Below are 17,420 nucleotides of genomic sequence, written 5' to 3'. Positions count from 1 at the left end.
TTTTTCAACTTTCAAATCACTGATTGTTTTTGCTTAGTTTGACCAAATCTTTGAATACTGAATTATCTTATAGGATTCTTGTGCAAACATTTTATAAACATTTATAATAGATTGCAAGTGATATTTAGGTAAAATCTATCACTCTGGACTTCACTTTCTGTGCATCTGTTATCATCTTAAGATGTAACTAACATAAAATGAGTGGGCCCATGTATAAAAATGAATCTAAAGCCCAAAAGAACCACCAATCTTAGACCTCACACCTGTAGCTGGCACAGCTTGCACCTCAGTCTTCATATCTGCAGGCTGGGCTACTACTGTTGCCCACATTATATGTCATTGTCAGGGTTAAATGGCAGAGCACTACCATATCGTGCAAATGGATAGAATGGGCACACAGGGAGCTCAGTGCTAGCTCTCAAATAGAGAAGAAAGTGATTATAGGTCGGCCGTCTAGATACAAATCTCATCTCCGAAGTTAGCAGGGTGGTAAAAATTCATTGTGAATCAAAATGGGGGTTACATGAATTTCCTCTTGATGAAACTGATGGATTTTAGTCTCTAGCCTTAGCCAAGATTGTCTTTTTGTGGTTGGTGGGTGCTTACAAAGAAGGAAGGGAAGAATATGTACATGTTATGACAGTTATGTGCATCTTGGAATCCACCTGGCTTTGGTGGGTTCTGTCACACCCACTGTGCTCTAATGATCCCCAAGGAGATCTTGTTCTGTGCTTAGGAGAGGAGCTGTTCAGAGCAGACATGCTGCTCGCATCAAATCCTAGCTTGGGGACCTACAAGTTACACTTTGGATTCTTATAAAACGCCGTTGAGCACCACTCTCCGAGACACACAGCCCATCTAGCATGCACACCATCCAGGGCTTTTACAAAGGGCTATCACGATAGCTGCTGAACATGGGTGCAGAGCACACCTCGATGGTCTTGGCGCTTTTCTTCTACTCTTTAAATTCTGAACCAGTATCACTTTAATGTAAGTTAGTCAAGTTTTAAAATATACCAGTGAGCTACACTGTAGCCTACAAAGTGGATGGTGATGGGTTTGGGGTTTCTCTTCTTGCTTAATTCGTTTCTAGGAGCCAGGAATCTCTTTGAGACTTCCAGACTTCCAGATGATGTCTCTCACCATTCTGCATTCCACAGTCATCCTTTTTTTTTTTATTTTTTCCATTCAAAAAATTTACACTTCCTCCCCTCCTCTTACTCCCCTCCTGCTCCCCTACTCACCTTCCTCCCTCCCCCTCCCTCCTTAAGAGAGGGCGGGGAACCCTGCCCTGTGAGAAGTCCAAGCCTCCCTCCCATCCATTCCTAGGAAGTTTTACATCCAAATAGACAAATAGACTAGGGTCCCAAATAGCCAGTACATGCAGTAGAAACAAGTTCCAGTGCCTTTATCAATGGCTTCTCAGTCAGCCCCGATTTTCAGCCACATACAGAGAGTCTGGTTTGATTGCATACTCATTCACTTTCAGTCCAGCTGGATTTGGTGAGCTCCCATTAGAACAGGCACACTGTCTCAGTGGGTGGAACAACCCCTGAAAGCCTATGCTGGAGAGGATGTGGAGCAAGGGGAACACTCATCCATTGCTGGTGGGAATGCAATCTTGTGCAACCACTTTGGAAATCAGTGTGGCAGTTTCTCAGGAAATTACGAATCAATCTACCTCAGGATCCAGCAATACCACTGTTGGGAATATACCCAAGAGATGCCCAATCATACTACAAAAGCATTTGTTCAACTATGTTCATAGCAGCATTATTTGTAATTGCCAGATCCTGGAAACAACCTAGATGTCCCTCAATGGAAGAATGGATAAAGAAAGTGTGGAACATATACACATTAGAGTACTACTCAGCGGTAAAAAAATAAATGACATTTTGAATTTTGCATGCAAATGAATGGAAATAGAAAACACTATCCTGAGGGAGATAACCCAGACCCAAAATGATGAATATGGAATGTACTCACTCATTAGTGGACTCTAGCCATAAACAGAGGACATTAAGCCTATAGTTGACAAGCCTAGAGAAGCCAAATAACAAGGTCAATCCCCCCCCCCCCCAAAAATATATAGATCCTCCTGGAAATCGGAAGCAAACAAGATTGCCAGGCAAAATTTGGGAGCAAGGGGATTGGGGGGGGTGTAGGAAGTGGGAAAGAGAAGGGAAAGACTGGAGAGTGTTTGGGAGAATGGGAGGGTGGAGACGGAGGAAAGACAGATATAGGAGCAGGGAAGAAGACATCTACATTAAGGGAGCTATTTTAGGGTTGGCAAGAGACTTGGCTCTAGAGGGGATCCCAGGTGTCCACAGGGATGTCCCCATCTAGGTCCTTGGGCAGCAGAGTAGTGGATGCCTGAACTGGCCTTGCCCCACTATTACACTGATGATTATCTCGAATATCACCATAGAGTCTTCGTCAGGCAATGGATGGAGATAGAGACAAAGTCCCTCATCAGAACAACGGACTGAGCCCCTAAGGTCCAGTTGAAGAGCAGAAGGAGGGAGAAGATGAGCACAGTCACGCTTTTAAAGAGGCATTACCTTAAAATATGAAATTTGTCTCAGGTTCTAGGTGTTCAGGAAGGTCCACGTGTTTGGGCACCAGATGCTGCTGTTTTCTGAGCAGTTACTGTGTGTCACTCACCACTGACAGATTTCCATGATAGGATTTTATTTTTATATTTATTTATTTTATTTTTGGTATTTTGAGACAGGGTTTCTATGTCTGTCCTGGAGGCCCTGGAGCTCACTTTGTATAGCAGGCTGGCCTCCAACTCACAGAAATATGCCTGCCTCTGCCTCCCAAGTGCTGGAACTAAAGGCATGTGCCACCATTGCCTGTCTGGTTTTAGTTTCTTAAAGAAACCTTTGGATTCAATCTGCTTTATTGTTTTTGAAGTATATACGTACATAGGACCCAATCATTTAACTTTTCTGACTTCCAGCATTCTTGTCGGTACAGAATAATAATCTCTACTTTAGCCATTATTAAAACCAAATGAGATAATGCCAAATTGCTTTGGAAATGGTTATCTATTGTTAAGCTGAAAGATCTGTTAGGAGCAGAAATCATGACTGTCTTCCTAGCTTAAAAAACTTGCAGTCATGGGCATCTCTGGGGTTAGGCAGGGTGCAGGGGAGCGGCCAATCATTTATTTACTGTCCTTTATCATCTAGACTTTTTCAGAGGCTTTCACTTCCTGGCCAAGGTGCTTGGGTACCAAAGACTGACTAAAGTCATCTCCAATTCTACCATGCATGTGAAAAAAGCTCCTAAGAGCCTCATGCATAGAAACATCAATTCCGCTATCTTGGAGTCTGTTAGAAGAGGGCTTGGGACCACAACAAAGTCTACATGTCTTTCATTTTTAATAAGTTTTTTTCTTAAGAAAAATTCCCATGAGGAAGCAACTTCTATCTGTCTCATCCCTTCAAGATGAGGACCAAAATAAACACCTTTCTCTTGAAGGTGATGTTTTCCCAGTTATTTATTTATTCAAGAAAATTGCCCTCCAAAGAACTTCCATCAAGTCCCCTGTTGTGTTTTCCCTCCCAGTGTCTCTTCAGCCAGGCGACATGCATGCCACTGAAATTGCTCATAACTAAAGAGTCAGAGATGTTGGGTGGCATGAGAGGTGAACTTTTTTTGCTTCTCAGTTTTGAGATAAAATGTGCTTTGCCTAAAGCATGCCCTAAGCATTTCCCTTTGTGCCTTCAAGAAAGAAAGAGCTTGCTAGAAGCAGATTGGCAGACCCACTTGGGCATTTTCCTGGCTTGCAGGGGAGTGAACTGGACCCCCATTGATTTGGCTAACAGAACTGTCATTGTCCTGGAGTTTGGGTGGGAGATGGCTCTAGCTACTTTGAAGAATGGAACCAGGGGGTGACAATAAGCTTTTGAAGCAGTTCATTAGTTTCTGTCATTGCAATAGTTGGGGTCTCCATTGACTTTCCTCTTACTGTCAACTCTCACCATCCAGAAACCAGACAACTGCTTCCTTGGGTATTTGTCTTGGACTCAGCCAGCTTCTCTGTTCCTAATTTTACTCTGTTCAAGTCTTGTTTGTCTCATGACTTCCTAGATAGAGAGGCTTCTTTGTTGTCTCCATTTCTACCAGTTTCTCCCTGTTAAATCTGTCTTGGACATTGATCTTCAGAAGAACATTTTGGAATCACAACTTCCCCTTTCTGATGCAGGGCTTGCATGGCGTTGCACTATCAGTTAGAATGCACATAAGAGACCTGAGACCTAAAAGGTTCTTTTGATGAAGAAGCCATTCCTGTGAAAGGAAAAGGTCCCCTTTTGCATTCTGTTCTTGAATTTGCCGAATCTTGGTTCCAATTCTCAGCTTCTACTCTAAAATGAAGAGTATATATATATATATATATATGTGTGTGTGTGTGTGTGTGTGTGTGTGTCTAATTGTCTGGTTCACAATTATGTACATGCCTGAGAATTGTAATAAAGGTCTTTATTGGTCTTTCTATTTTTATTTAATTTTTTTCTCTACCTTTCAATTTCAGATTTTAAAAAAATTCAGAGTAGGGCTGGGGAGGTGACTCCCTGGGTAAAAGTTGTTGCTGTGCAAGTACAAGGACCTGAGTTTGAATCCCTGTGACCTCGTGAAGATCTGGATAAAAGTTTGAGCTTTGTAATCTCAGTGCTTGCATCAGAAGATGGGATGGGAAGACAAAGGAACACTCAGAAGCATAGAGGCCAGCAGCTTTGGTACACAGAAGGAAAGCACAGAGATCCTATTGCCTTCTGACCTCCATATGCATGCCATGGCATCTGTGCACAGCGCCCTTCCCCAGCCTACACACACTATTCAGGGCATGAAGAAACTGACTTACTTGAGTCATATGGAGTCTACTGTCTTCATTGTATCTGTAATGATTGATGGGGGAGGAATCATGTGTCACTTGTAAGATTCAGGTGTCCGAGTCCTCCCTCCACAGTTGATCCCTGGAAAAGCAGGTGAGGAGGGAGACAGCTGTTGCAAGGGAGGGGGCAAGTAAGGAGGAAGAGCATGGAATGCTGGTGCCGAAAGGAGCAGGCCCAGCAAGTTTCAGGTCGTTTCTGTACTATCACTAGGTGGGCCAGGGCACATGGCATAAGTTTGGAGCTTGAAGAAAGTTGCTTAGCTATTAGGAGGCAGGGATAAAACTTCTAGTGGAGCATAATACAACTGTTCAGACTTTCTTGAACATTTTTAACTGTAAATTTTTATTGTTAGTGTTCTATGTGCAAGTGATAAGCAAGTTTAGTGTGGGTAGTATCAGATGACAAGGAGGAAAGTTAAATATTCAAGCCATAATAATCTTTGGCTTATAGAGTTATTTTTTTAATAGACCTGATGCTCTGTCTTCTGCAATGTGAAATCTTTCCATGAATTTTTCCCATACGGCCCCATTTCTCCTAGATCAGTGATTCTTAGTCTGTGGGTTGTGAACTCTTTTGGGGAGGGGACGAAGGACCCATTCACAGGGATCACATAAGACCACCAGAAGACACAGTCATTTACATTACAATTCATAACAGTAGCAAGATCACATATATGAACTAGCAATAAAAATAATTATACTGTAGGTCAGCACAACACGAGAAACTGTATCAAGGGTTGCAACATTAGAAAGATTGAGAACCACTGTCCTCGATTCTTCTTAATCCTGGGAAATAGATTTCTATTTTCCTAAGTGTTCAGGTTCATAACTCTATAGTCATGTTTTTTTTCCCCTCATATCCCACACTTATCATCAGGTTGTTGTTGCTACTTTTAAACTTTGCCCAAACACAGACTATTTCTTACCATTTTTTTTTCTGCTACTGACTTCCTGAAATCTATTCTCTTTAATTGATGGATTATTTTAAGACCTTCCTAAAAGGCCTTTCAGTTTCTGTCTTGGCCTCCTTCATCTGTATTTTTTAAAATTTTTATTATTATCTTTTTGAGACACGGCCTCACTCTGTAGCTCAAGGTAGCTCAGAACTTAGTATGTAACCCAGTCTGGCCTTAAACTAATAGCGATCTCTTTGTTTCTATTTCTCAAGTGGTAGAATCACCAGTGTGGGCCTCCACAACTTACTCTCCTCTATCTGCTTTTAAAGATTCCATACAAGTATGTGTTTTACATTGAGCTTATTTCCCCTATACACAGCTCCTCTCCCTTTTCTCGTCCTTGTCTGTCCTATATGCAACCCTTATGGTAATACTGTAAAGCTCAGGAATGATAGCATTTGTAAAGAATACCTTGTGACTGTGTAAGAGTCTATAAGCTCTTAACTGTATGAAACCTGTTGCTCTCTGGCCTTAATGTGTCCCTTCACTTCTCAGTTCTAATCTTTGTACATACAGACTCCTTGTACATACAGACATGCTCGTGTCTCATCAATAGCTTGGATTTCTTTTTCTCCTGGAATACTCTTCTCTCTTGTTTTTACATGCTTTATTTTTTAACCTTTAGGGCATTAGTGAATTCCTTTTTTTTTTTTTTAGGAGGTGTCTCCTAGTCAATGTTATCTACTACTCTGGAGCTACCTATTTCTTTTCTCTGTTCATTTCTTGCAGTGGGTATAACACCGCCTAGAAAATTAGACAGACAGTACTTTCAAGTCATCTGATGAAGAACATAGACTCCAGAGAAACCATTGTCCCTTCTTGTTTTGTTTTTCTTCATTTTTTTCAGAATATAGAACAGTATTGGGTGTATAATTAGCAATCAATACATATTTTTGAATAAATGAGTGAATTGGTACCAACTAATCTTTGTATACTTATTTCTTTAGAAAATAAGGTTGAATTTTTCAAAGAGTTTTAAAGTCATTAATGACCTAAATCTGAAAATCTGTTGGTCTCCTAGGTTGCATTTAGATAAGAGAAGCAAGGAGTGGTTATACACTTGCACGGGAAGTGGCCCTCATTTCCCAGTCTTGACCATTGCAGCAGTGGTGTGGATAAATGTCAGTTACTAACAGACCCAAAGATTAGAAACTGTGGAAAGGTAATGAGGTCAATTAACCTGGTGTACTTCCTCTTCCCAGAGCAAGAGCTGAAGGGCAAACTGTCAATAAAAACACAATGGTTCTGCTAGCTTATTCTCAGTGCTACTTAGTTACAAAGAGTCAGAAGGAAAGAGGCTGGGGAGATAAGCCAGCTGCTTACGATCCACTTAGGGTTTCTAGAGTCACAAATGGCAAAGGTCTAAAGGGTCTCTGGAAGTGGTAAACTGGGAAGGCTGATGGACTAAATAGGCGGCTGGTTCCAACATTAAATGACTGAATGATTTCCTCAGTCAGAGTTTATTCCCAGTGCTCCAATTCTCCTTCTGTTTTGCATGGATGAAGGGACATAAGGGATCAGTATATTCAGTTTCATCACTTTACAGAGAAACAACTTCAGGCCCAAAGATGTCCATGATTTTCCTCATTTATCCAACAGCATACATTTGGTGCTGGAACCTTACTTAGGCTTTCTGGTCCATCCATGGACTCATTGTACTAAGATGATGATGATGCTTCTGTGTCCTGAGGCACACCTCATAGTGTCTGGATCTTGCTGCTCCATACAAAACTGGTACGTGACCTTTGTCACGAGGAGGTCTTTGTCTAATATTTCTGCTTCTTGATTCAACAGAAGAAAAAATGGCCCACTTCTGTGGAGCTGTCTGAGAAACAAACTGAAGATTTGTTTGGACAAGTGTGGTAGAAGCATCCTTAAAAGGCAGAAAATAACTAGTCTTGGGTGAAAAAGAGTGCTAGTGGCAACATAATTAAAATATCTGATTATATAAAAGAGCACAGATAAGAAACTACAAGAGAAGTTAATTATAAAGAGTACAAGGAATAAAATATGAAATGAGTGTTTTATGTATGTTTGATGTATTCATTAAGAACTCATACTAGGGCTGGGCTGTGGTGGTGTATGCCTTTAATCCAAGCACTAGAGAGGCAGAGGCAGGAGGATCTTTGTGAGTTTGAGGCCACCTTGGTCTGCAAAGTTCCAGGAGAAGCCCCATAGCTACAGAGAAACCCTGTCTCAAAAACCAAAACAAAAAACAAACAAAAAAACCTTATACTTGGTAAGATTATTTTTCTTGGAACGTTGTGGTTTTCCCTTAGTGACCACAATTATAATACCATATAACCATAATAACACACACACACACTTCATCTTCCTCTATCTATCTATCTATCTATCTATCTATCTATCTATCTACCTACCTATTTATCTATATGGAAGACGTGAAGTTTGGAGGGAGATAAAACAAATGAGCCAGAAATAGTTAGAAGTAGGGATAGAAGGTTTGCATATTACCAAGACACATTATATATATTAAAGGAATTTTCAAAGAATAAATAAAGTTAAAAGGAAAAGCAAGGGAAGCTTGGGAAATAACAGAAATAATACTTTCAAGGATATCTCATTGTACATTCATATAAAGAGGAAAAACTGGAACTAATACTCACGGAAGACAGGAGGCATAAAGTAGCATTGGTTGTCTTCCTAGCTTCTTAACCAACGATACCTGTCCTGGGAAGCATTGCACTATCTTGTTACTTTGGGGTTAACCTTCAAAGTGTGGGTATCTACTTTTAGATGTACATTGCACATGGCTTACAGGTCAAGATTCGGTAGTAACTTACACAAGTGGACAGGAGACTCCTTAATCTTGGAAGAATTATGATGAGTAATGATATTGGATTAGAATGTAATATGATATCACGAAGTTTTTCAGAATGATGGGAAATATTTGGAAACTCTAGATCACAAAAACTAATTATTAACTCCTACGTAGTCCTAATTTTTACCCTTATCCAAGATAATGGTTTGAACACATCCATCATCCTAGATCCTTCAACTGACTCCTGACTGTCCAGTGATATTCAAACACATCTCAAATTTGTGTCCCAGGCTATACTTTTGTACTTTTCCTTCTCCTTCTCTTCTTACCTCTCTTCTTACCAATCTATTCCTTGCTCAACCTAGAAAGCAGCATCACCTCTCATTGGACTGCTGAGGACAGAGCTGGAGCTGTTCTTGAAACAGTATCTTCTTTGTTCACATTCCATTACTAACATCTGATGACTCTGAGCTGTCTCTTGCCTTCCTTTTGCCACCACCTGGCCAGAAAACCCTACTCATCAATAAAGGATGGCAAACAACTTATCAAGGAATAATTTCAATGTGCTTATAACTCTAAGGAGCTTGCACCTTCAGACTAAGTATAGTCAATGACCAGAGTCAATTGATTAGTTCTGATTCTGGCAGATGGATGAGTGCCCTCTATGTGGAAGACTCAGTAAAGGCTCAGTGGAGACACCCAGTCAGTCCTCACTGGTGGTTAGGTATTTAAGAGTTTCCAGATATTTCCCACCCTTCTGAAAAACTAGGTGATACCATATTACATTCTAATCCAATATGATCACACATCATAAGTCTCTCCTGTCCACGTGTACAAGACAAGTCACTGGTCCACAGAATATCTGGGTATTGTTGATGTGGGAGATATACACACACATATCAATGTTGGATACCACATGATATAGAGACAATATATTAATTGCTTATATATCATGTATAATATTAGTATATAGTATATGATGCATATTAGATAATATATATTATAGTGTTCAACATTGATAATGTCTCTGAACCTGAACAACAACTGAACACTGGATTATTATAAAGTTGTTTTGAAAATAATGGATAAATACAAATAAGAGATTATGTATTATTCCTAGAAGCTTTTATTTATGCTATCTCCAGAAATGGGAACCCAATGCAAGCTAAAAGACCATGGACAGCATGAGCTAGCAGTTCCAACCAGGCAAAACTGCAGTAAATTTATATGAGAAATCTGGATATTTTAAAAAGTTAAGTCCAAGAGATTGGAAAAGTTTCTAAATTCAAGTTTTCAAGTAGGGAAAATAATTTCTTTTGTTTTTCCTTTTCATTCAAGTCTTAGTATTTTCTTTTGTAATAAATCCTGAATTTTTAAGTTGCCGAGCTCCAAACTCCTCCTCTACTGCCCATCATGCCTTTGGAAGTTTAAGAGAAACGTCTTTATGTCTTTGTTACTGGCTTCGCATCCTGGTTGCCCCTCGTGTATGAATTGGTTACTTGAATGTTTCATGCTTCAGTTTCTTCTGCTGAAAACAGGGTAGCAGAGAGTCCTGTCCTATGGGTCACTGTGACTACTTAGGATGACAGGTTCCAGTACTTGGAGCTGAGCCTGGCACACAGTGTGTTCTCAGTATGATTGAGAACAATGACTTGCTTGTATCACCAGGTCCACAGGCTCAGCTATTCCCCTGCTTTCCTGTGTGTCCTTGATCAAGTCACTTGAAATCATTTTCCTCAAGGTCCTAGAAGTCTGACACTCTGACCATTCCAACTTCTGGCCTTGATTATATAGTCAATAGACAACACTCTAGCCTTCTCTCCTATGTTTCTGCCATAAAACTCCATGACTGAAAACTACTCCCAAAAGGAAGAGTTTATTTTGGTTTATGGATCCAGAGGAAAAATCAGTAGTGGCAGGAGAAGGCATTGCAACAGGTTGGAAGTGCTGTCTGATCATATCTCTTTACACAGGAAGACGAGAATGCAACCTAGAAGTGGAGCAGAGCTATATTCCCAAAGTCCACCCAGACCCCAGTGATGTACTTTCTCCAGCATGGCCCAGCATCTGAAAAGTCCCATAACCCCCTCAAACAGTGTCACCAACTGGGGATCAAGTATTCAAATATCTGATTTTGGGGGAACATTTCTCATTCAGACTACTACACCTTCTTCTATCCTCACAGTGGACACCTGTCAGTTCATAAATACACACTTAAAATTCACTTTAGTAGCATCCAATTCAATACAACTCATCAATTCACTGTGAGTGGTTAATTATCCCCATTCAGAATAATCTCCTGTGATTTCAGACTTGTTTAGCACTTGGCATTCCTCAGACAAATAGAAAGGAAGCATGGGGAATCTTCCTCTCTGAAATTCTTCCAAACCTTAACACATTCTGTCATTGTACATTTTTTTTAGTGGAGAGAAAAAGACACTATCCCCTTGGGGGCTTAAAGGGATTTTTCCTTAAATCATGAAAAAAAGAATGTTTAGCCAGTTGCTGGAAAATTCACTTGTACTAAGTGGTTCTAATTATTCTGCCCTTGAGGGAGGAGTTTCTGAATGCTGGCAAGCCTTCCCTGGAGGTTGCAGCAGGCAAAGTACTCAACTTTGGTGAAAACAAGAGTGTGGTTGTTGCAAGGTTCAAAGAACAGCAAAACAAACAAAAACACCAATTACGATTCCAGGGAGGTACAGTCTTTTCTATTTAGTCAAAAGTAATTGATTTCCCCTGGAGTGCCACTTACACTGTAATGATTATTGGAAGGGAGACAACTTAACAGAGTGACATAAACAGAAAATGAAATGGGTTGCAGATCTTAGCGGATCTGGACTGCTTGCCTCGGAGGCAGAGCTGGAGAAATACAATAAATGAAGGCAGGATAGTTATAGCATTTTCTTTATATTTATTTCTTTTGTCAGTATATTTATTTTGAACTTTAAAAAGAGTTTAAAAATAAGTTTTAATTATGCATTATGTGTATGTTTGTGTGTACACACAAATGAGTGCTTCTGGGGTCAAGGGGTATTAGATTCCCTGAAAGTGGAGTTATGGGTAGTTGTAAGGTCACATAATGGGTACTGTAAGCTAAACTCTAGTCTTCTTCAAGAATGGTATGAGGTCTTAACTGCTGAGCAATCTCTCTAGTCCTTGATATTAATTTTTCCATGTTAATTCTTCAACTTATTATTCTGTTCTTTGCTTAAGCAGAAAGAAGAGGTGAGAGTGGACAAACAAAATAGTGCATTCAAGTTACTTTGGGGGAATTTTCTACATTTCATTGAGATTGATTTACTATTACATGTAAAAGGCTGATTAACTCAACAGTGTATCTGAAAATATACTGTATTTCAGAAACCTGTGGCTTCACAATTGAAGTTTTTCTAGATACAGTAAAATCTCAGTCAATTTCTATAGACAGTTGAAATATGAATGAAAGTTGAAATTTTTATTGAAAGTTATGTGGTGACTCAAGCCAGTTGCAAACTGAGGCAGGGCCTAAATTATTATAAATTTAGTCATATAATTTTTTTAAAAATACATTTATCACACTGTTACATTACTCTGAATATTACCTTCATTCTTTCTACATAAACCTCTAAAAAGTATTAAAAGAGAACCACATTCTTTCATGCTGGAAAATCCTTAAAGATATAGAATAGAAATGCTTCATTTTTCCCCATCTCTGCCCTAGGTCTGGGCAAGAGAGATTTCTGGGAAGAAACTGATAATTCAGAGGGTATATTTCCTTCAGAAGCAAAACTGTTTCTTTATTAATATTCCACCAGATCTTCAGATACAGAGCTCCTCACTGTCAGATATTTAAATCCCTTTATTTCCAACCCTGATCTCACTTCATTACAGATTTGCTTATGCTATGTTTATGTGTGTGCTTCTTCCAAAGAACTGCAGGACTCTATTATTTTCTGGCTTATCCTCTCTTGATCACACAATAACTTGAACAGCCTTGACTTGTCATGTGCTCATGTTTTGATGAGTCTCTATTTTCTTCAGTTGCATTTAAATGGCCTGTTCATCAGTCTTTGTGTCATTGGTCATCCATAAAATGGCTGTGCCCATTGAAAATTTTCAGAAAAGATGTATTGCCTCGAGTTTGGGTTCTTGGATGGTGTATATATATATTATAATCTCAACGATTCGCTGAACTTAGATTTTGATATAAATTTTGACTTGTTTCTTTTTGGTACATCTGTATTTTCTTTTCTGATAGAATTTCTTCAGCCAAATGGTCAGCATTGTAAACACACAGGAGGAAAGTCCTTTTATCTCTGTCCTTCTCAGGAAAAAACAAATCTCTTCCTTTACTTTGTTCTAACTGACTGAAACAGCCCTTGAAAGCATCTTTTTGGTTGTAATCCCATTTCTGCATGTTCAACTCACACAGTGTTTAAGAAACTGTTAGGTCTGCCAAGAAGACAAATTACTGGTCTTATTTTATTGGAGACAGAAAAATTACTGTAGACCATACTAGTGTTTAGGATGTGGGTCCTGCAAGTTTTGTGCCACTATTGCATTGTTACATTCTGCAGGAAGGACAGATTGTACACTAAAGGTTTTGTAGTTGGGATGCTGTTCACATTTCTCTTTTGATAGCTTGCAGAGTATTTCCTCACCAAAGAGACCAGAACACAGGGGTGAAGGCTCCATGTAGATACCAGTTCCGCCTCTCATGTTAAATGAGTGGTGTGGATGTTGTCCTCAGCAACAGGACCCTACTGTCAGTTTGTAGAAAGCAACCCTCTGTCTTAGCATCAGTCTGGGGTGTTTGGGGATTTCTATGAGACCACTTTGGTGAACAACTCAATTAAATGCAGCCTAGTCCCTCTACAGGAAGTCTTGCCTGGCTACAAGAGATGGCCAGTTGAGACTTAGTGTCCCCAATTAGTAGAAACCTTCATTGGGATCACATTCATAGATTTCAAGGAGTAGATGTCTGACTTGCCTTAAGGTCCATTCCATGAGAAGGGACCCACACCTGACACTGCTTGGGTAACCCAAAACCAGAGGCTGGATAGCCCAGTGACCTAGGTCAGAACCAAACAGGACTGGTATAAAAAGTAAATCAACAAAATGATTCTTAATGATATTCTGCCATACTTATGGATGAATGCCTTATCCAGGCATCATCAAAAAGGCTTTCTTCTGCAGCAGATGGGAACAGATGCAAAAACCCTCCACCATATATTATGCAGAGATAGATAGATAGATAGATAGATAGATAGATAGATAGATAGATAGACTGAATTGGAGGTATCTATCATTCCCCACCCCCTAGAGATCAGAGAATCCTGCAGAAGTAGAAAATTTGTAAGAAGTAGGGGAGCTGGAGAATATTAGGAGAACATGGCCCTCTGAACCAACTAAGTAAAGCATATGCTAGTTCGCAGAGATTGAAACAGCAAGTATAAAGCCTGCATAGGTCTACATAGGTCCTCTGGATATATAGTATAGCTATTAGCTTAGCATTTTTATGGGACTCCTGACTGAGAGAATGAATGAGTCTCTGACTCTATTTCCTGCTCTTCAGGCTCTTTTCTTTCTGTTGGATTGCCATGTCTAACTATGATATGGAAGTTTTGCTTCATATTATCATATTTTATTTTGTCATGTTTGGTTGTTATTTCATAGAAGCCTTTTCCTTTTTTTTTTATGAGAACCAAAAAGGGAGTAGATCCAGAGGGGAGGGGAAGTGGGGAGAAACTAGGAGGAGTAGAGGGAGGGGAAATTATAATTAGTATGTAGTGTGTGAGAAAAGAATTTTTTTCTATTAAAAGAAGAAAGAGTTTCTCCATAGCAAGGTAACAATTAAATTAAAATGATGCTTTCATTCAAACTTTTGAATATGAAATTTGAAAGCACCGTATCTAAAGAAAAAATATGCCCTAAAATGCTTTCTTGTTCATAACTAATCATATTTTACAAATTCACATAAGATTTATATGATAAATATATTTTCTGTCATCTGTGTACATATTTTAATAATAGTAATCCATATCACTATTGGTATAGCCATTATGTGTGATATATTTACATAGAAAATATCTCTGCTTGCATATATATATGTCATTGAATATATGTGTTTTTCTGTACTGATAGAATTAAAAACTAAAGAGTGAGTAAAACAAAAAAGATATATTCTAGAATTATTGAAAACTAGGAATGTATATGGAAAGATTAAAGTAAGAAATGGGATTAATAGCTTGATTGTAATAATGCTTTAGTTCCTTCTTGCTTGCCCAACTGCTCTTTTGTTCAAAGGAACACCAGGAATGCCAGGGATGATTGATCTTGGTTCCTTCCTGCTTTGCTTTCTGTCAAAACACACACTTTCTTTGCTTTATTGATTGGAAAGAGTAGTAGGATTGACCTCAAGCATGACAGTGCAAGGAGACTAGCTGGTCTACCCCGTGATGAAATCTAAGAAAAATTTTGTAATAGTAACAAACCATTTAGGGTCCCTGGAATTGACCCTAAAGGCAAGAATTAAGTGAGAAAATGTATCTTCAAAAATTATGATAATTCAATGCAACATGCACACACACACAAACACATGAAATATGAACCAGGAACACTGCTTCCTTCCCCTTCCCACCTCAGAGAGGTAAAGAGTTTAGATTGTTCCTGTATAGCTCTGTTTAGGTCTAAGTTGAAGCTGCAGGACTTTAGGATTTCTCATCATATTGCTAACTTCCTGTTGCTGAGGCTGTTCGGGGCAACTTTTACTCAATCTTCCTTTGGGCATGACCGAGAACTAGTGAGATCTTGACAGTCTGGATAAGTCCTTGGGGTAGTGTTCCATGTAAGCAGAGTCAGAGAGAGGAAATCTCGAGTGATTATCTTACCTTCCACAATGAGCTCGGCTTCACGAATGGTGGACTCAGAGTCTCAGGAAGATTTGTGCATTGTTGAAATTCTGATGGAGGCTGATAGGTTTTGCAGGAGACAGTTGGAAGGCAGTTGCAAGGTAATTGAGAGGAGACCTTCTGGGTTCTGCACGAATATTCTTGGAAGGAGCCATGATTGAATGAATTTGTTTGTAGAGGAATTCATTCCCCAGAGGATTGTTAGAAATATTCACTCTGTCTACAATTAGTGAAGTTCAACATCTTAAATGAACCTTGAAATTACTATTAAGTGAAAGATGCAAACATCAAAAGAGGACATGTGATTCTACTTGCATAAGAGTCCAGAAAGGAGAAACATATAGAGACATATGCTGATTAACTTTGGGCTGAGGGTGAAGAAAAGAATGGCCTGTATCACCCTTGGAGGTAATAAAAGTGCTTTAGGGTCTGGAGAAGTAGGTCAATTGTACAACATTCATCTTGGATTTTTGTGTCCTGGGATGGATCCTCTGCACTGCAAAAGGAAACCAAAATCTTATTCTCTACCATGGTTATGGTTGTACATACCTGTACAACTGTATACTAATAATCACTGAAATACACCTGTTAACTGGGTGAACTTCCTACTGTCTAAACTGCATCTCAAAGCTTTCTCTTAAAAATGAGGCAAAAGTAATGCAGGATGGCAATGAAATGCTAAGAAATGTTAATGGTTATAATATCTGTAAGGTGTTCTTGATTTGGGGAAGTAAAGGGTACAGGTTGTAGCAAGAGACTGTTTTATGGAGGAAGGAAGGTACAGTCATCAGGTCCTCCACAGAATTTGAGTACATCATACTTAAAGGTTTTAACTTTGGGAATAGAGGATCAATTTGCAGTGATCTGCCTGACCTCAACTAAGTCGTCTCATTGCATGGGACTGTATTTTTCAATCTTAAAACAAGGGGAGGGAAGTTGCACATGCAATGTCAAGTTAATCTACTGAAAAGTGCTCTGATTTGTTAAACAAAGTAGGTTTGCAAAGGAAAAGACTTGTTCCATATGGAATTTTAAAAAGGATTTTGGATGCTGGGCATAGAAAATCCTGTAATTCTGATATTCAGGAGAACAGTAGCACGTTTGAGACTATCCTGTGCTACATTGAGAGCCCTAAGCAGGTATATGGTAGAGTTAGAGACCCTGTCACAATAAATAAAACAGTCTGAAACAAAACAGAAAATGAAGGTAGGGGAGATTGGTACAACCACCTGCTTTGCATTGTATAATCACCTTTCCATTTTCATTTTCCCTCCTTAAAACCTCTTACTCTTAGGGTCCTCCTAGTTTTATGATCTAAATACATGTGTGTAGTTGCACACACACACACACACACACACATTCAACCAGTGTTACATGACTACCTTCTATGACAGATACTGTTCTAGCTAACAAGAATTAATTGTACCTAGTAATAAAAGTCATCGTGGTATTTATACATGGGTATACAGAGTGCATGGGTAAAATTCAGCTCCCTTTATCTGACTTGACATTCTTCCTATCTCTTTTTGAAATTAAACTTTATGTTTATATATAAAAATACAAAGCAGTGGGTTTCATTATGGCATGTTCAGACTTAGGTTGTTCTTATTGATTCTCATTTCCTTCTCCCATGGTCTGTTTAATGGTCTCTTCAGGGTGGTCTCTTTCCAGATCTTCAGTAGTGTTTTTATGCCACATAAAGTTCATTATCTGCTCTTGTCCTACCTTCTTCCTTAAGGCCTTTTATTTCTCTCTTATGGTCTCCTCTCTAGTGTTGTGACCACACTGTATCTACCTATCTACCTATCTATCTATCTGTCTGTCTAACCATCCATCTATCTATTATCTACCTGCATATATGTATGTATATATACACAAATTTATATCTA

At 39.1% G+C, this 17,420-nt stretch overlaps 1 protein-coding gene across 2 annotated transcripts in view; it reads right to left on the bottom strand.

Moving 5' to 3' along the window:
- The window catches only part of Fshr (follicle stimulating hormone receptor), a 180,675-nt gene that overhangs the window by 148,341 nt on the left and 14,914 nt on the right, over nucleotides 1–17,420 (bottom strand). The gene's annotated exons all lie outside the window — the stretch shown is intronic.

The sequence above is a fragment of the Chionomys nivalis genome, chromosome 1 (genome assembly GCF_950005125.1).
Source record: "Chionomys nivalis chromosome 1, mChiNiv1.1, whole genome shotgun sequence".
Lineage (NCBI taxonomy): Eukaryota > Metazoa > Chordata > Mammalia > Rodentia > Cricetidae > Chionomys > Chionomys nivalis.
This window is presented reverse-complemented; position numbering and strand designations above follow the sequence as displayed.